The sequence below is a fragment of the Rhea americana genome, unplaced genomic scaffold (genome assembly GCF_003343005.1).
Source record: "Rhea americana isolate MKP2758 unplaced genomic scaffold, rheAme1 scaffold_123, whole genome shotgun sequence".
NCBI lineage: Eukaryota > Metazoa > Chordata > Aves > Rheiformes > Rheidae > Rhea > Rhea americana.
The window spans coordinates 209220-212863 of NW_028185295.1; the positions used below are offsets into that span (position 1 = coordinate 209220).

The 3644-nt window shown below is 37.9% G+C and overlaps 1 long non-coding RNA gene across 1 annotated transcript in view; it reads left to right on the plus strand.

The window, feature by feature from the left end:
• LOC146600295 (uncharacterized) overlaps positions 1–3404 on the plus strand; it is an 8348-nt gene extending 4944 nt beyond the window's left edge. Inside the window, exon 3 of the long non-coding RNA XR_014898314.1 lies at positions 3236–3404. This is a non-coding gene — a long non-coding RNA (uncharacterized LOC146600295). The remainder of the gene's footprint in view (positions 1–3235) is intronic.
• Positions 3405–3644: the final 240 nt, after the last annotated feature.

Sequence of the window (3644 nt, forward strand, 5' to 3'; positions counted from 1 at the left end):
AAAAAAAAAAAAAACTAGGAGGAATGGCTGATACACCAGATGATTATGCTGCCATTCAGAGGGACCTTGGCAGGCTGGGGACATTGGCAGAGAGGAACCTCATGAAGTTCAACAAAGGCAAATGCAGAGTCCTACACCTGGGGCGGAACAACTCCACACACCGGTACATGCTGAGGGCCAACCATCTGGGAAGCAGCTATGCAGAGATCCGGGGTTCCTAATGGACAACAAGCTGACCATGAACCAGCAATGTGCCAATGTGACAAAGAAGGCCAATGGTATTCTAGAGTGTATTAGGAAGAACATTGCCAGCAGGCCAGGAGAGGTGATCCTTCTCCTCTACTCAGTCCTGGTGCACCTGTATGCTTCCCAGTACAAGAGAGATATGGGGCTACTGGAGCAAGTCCAGAGAAGAATCACAAAGATGATTAAAGGACTAGAGCATCTCTCATGAGGAAAAGTTGGGAAAGACAGGACTGTTTAGCCTGGAGAAGAGAAGATTGAGGCAGCATCTTATCAATGTGTGTAAATATCTGAAGGAAGGATATAAAGGGGATGGGGCCAGACTCTTCAGTGGAGCCCAGTGACAGGATGAGAGGTGATGGGCACAAACTGAAACACAGAGAACTCCACTTGAGCACAGGAAAATACTTCTTAACTGTGAGGGTGGTTGAGTTCTTACTGGAAGAGGTTGCCCAGAGAGCATGTCTCCATGTTTGGAGCTATTACAGACCCAACTGGACACATTCCTGGGCAACTAGCTCTAAGCGATCCTGCTTTGAGCAGGGGGGGTGGACCAGATGATCTTTAAAGGTCTCTTCCAACCCCAGCTATTTTGTGATTCTGTTATCTTTGAATATCCCTGGAAAGCACTTTGAGATACATTTTGGATTCTAGGTCAAATATCAATCAACTGGTAAGATACATGGTACATTATTTTTATTCATTGTGCAGCATTAAATACCAAATGTAGCAGAGTCATTTCTAATAGACTTGAATTCAAGAGACATTTAAAGGAAAATCTACTTTTTGTTCTTTCARCATGAGTGTTTCAGTTAGACATAAAACAAATGATAAAATAAGGAACTGGTGTTAGATTCCAAATATAGTTTAAGCAAAGATTTTTGATCAAATTTTGGAGTTTTATTTTAGGCTTATAGTTGATGTCACCAAAATCTCATTAACTGTTCTCAGACTTTGGTATCATGGAAATGTTTTTTCTTGAGATAATACTGAAAATTACTGTCTGGATTGTTATATAATCTGGCCCAGGAAAAAGGGACTTGAGTAGAAAGGAACCATCTTTCCTCTTTTCGAGTGTGAGAAGGGCTTGAGGTTCCAAAATGCAAGTCTTGAAATTCCTTACAGCCAGCTACAAATAAGTAGCTAGAGTACTTTATGCTTTTTGAGTATGGGTCTGGCAATTTCAAACCTCACATTTATAGGTATTAAGGAGCATGTACATCATTTCTAATTCCTATAAAAAGATTGTTATTTAGCTCGCTTTGGTTTAACACCCCCCCCCCCCACAAGCTTATCTAGTGGGAGATACAGTTTGGCTCACTCCAGGCTGTGCCATTTTTTAATGAGGTTCTGATCTGTGTTACTTTCTAATAAGCTCATGTATGTGACAGAGGTACAGTGTTCATTTAAATCTGCTCTGTTGCCTGGCAAACCATTCAAATAGGTGTAGCAGCCTGTGTGGTAAATCCAGACAGATAAATATTGAGTTCTATTTGAGCAAAAACATACTTTGGCACTTAAATGCAGCAGAGATCTAGGACTGCAGAAGAAGAAATTGAACATGTAGCAGATGATGTACAAGAAAACTTAATATTCTTTTCTTTACTTAAGCTTCTTAATGCTAACACATTTCTATCTCAACATCTGTCTTCAGAGAGATAGTGTCTATCTCAGAAATTTTTCATCCAACTATGTCAATCTTCATCTCACTGTGAGTTTAACAATGAATCTCAGCTGTGGCTGGAAGAAGGTGACCTGTCTTCTGTGCAATTATCATTGATTATGTCATGCACAAACAGGAGTGTTGTTAAATCAGAACATATTTGTGTAAGCCTCGTTATTGCTTTTTCCCCATTTGGGAAAGTATTATGTAGCTATACTGCTGTACTTTCCTCAGTGTTTTGTACCACAGCATGCTGATTTTCGTCACAGTAACTGTCAGTTTTTATATACACGGCCTACAACAATGGTCATGGACATCAATAGGAAACTTCCTATKTTATTGAATGAACTTTAGATGAGGTCCAGATTGCCCTAAGGCAATAAAGCATTTGATAAACCATCTTTATGGTTAAAAAAGAAGTGTGCAGTACCAATGTTCTTATTAATTAAAGGAAGTRCTTCACATTTCGTGTTGCTTTCTACAAGTTATACTATTAAATTCTATTTCCTTATTATTCTTTGAAGTTCTGTGGGTGTTAATAGTGATATCTCTTGATAACAAATATATAATATATATAYACTACATATTACATGTTATATATTATATATTATAATAATAAATATATAGATAGATAACAAACATGAATCCTTTTAGGTAAAATGTGGCAATAATGCCAGCATTGCAACACAAAGGTCACTGTCCATTAGCTGAGAATTTGGTCAATGCTGTCTGGCTTTGGAAAAAAACACATATTTTAAGAGCATGAAGAGAGAAATTCTTGTATTATTTTTTTCTGCAAATCATACTGATGTTATACCTTTTYTGTAAAGGAAGAGTGATTATCTTTTATTCTTTGGGAATTTTTTTGTTGTTCTGTATTCCACCACCAAGATGCAYATTTTTGGAATAAAACCATAAAGGACCCAAAATACCTTCCAGGTTCTTCACATCTAGTAGATTTTCACTTTGTCCTCATGCAGGATTTCCTCAATTTTTGTGCAAATATTTTTATGCTGTTCCTTGTAAAAAGGTTTGAACAGATAGTGTTTTTTTCTCCTGTTCCTGTTTTTTATTTCTTTTTAGAAGTTAACCAATTGAATAGACCCCAATCGATGAAAACAGTTCTTCTCTTATTTATCTCGTTCCATGTTGTTAATGATATAACTTCACTCATATTTCACTCGTATTTTAATGAAAGGTTGGCAACTCATAAACATTTCTGTCTCTCCTGCATGCATAAGAGGCTCCAGCAATGGACAATGCTTTTGCTAATACAACCCACAGGATGTTTTTCAATTACCTGATTTTATTCCCATTGAAATCCATCAGAAATTTGCCATTGACTTCCCCAGCCTTGAGATCAGGCATGTAGACAGTGGTCWTCCAATAAACTGCTGAGGAGGTGAAACCTGTACTGCGCTGAAGCACATCATAGTCAGTGGCACTGTGACCGTGGGTTACTCTGACTGCAGCCTTGGCCCTGAGAGCTCCTTACACAYGGAAGGTCAGTGTGCTCCTAGGCAGAATCATTGCCTGGGTTGGTAAGTAGATTTGAACTTTAAAGATGTTGGGTAAAGACTCGTATATGGAAATTATTCCATAAATCAATTCTAAGACTCCAGCTACGGATCACAGAGTTACTGACTTAGTTTTATCTAAACRATTGATTCTTTAGAGCTTTAGGGGTAATTTGCTTAAATCAAGGTTACCTTACTTATGGAAACTTGATTAATTGCTA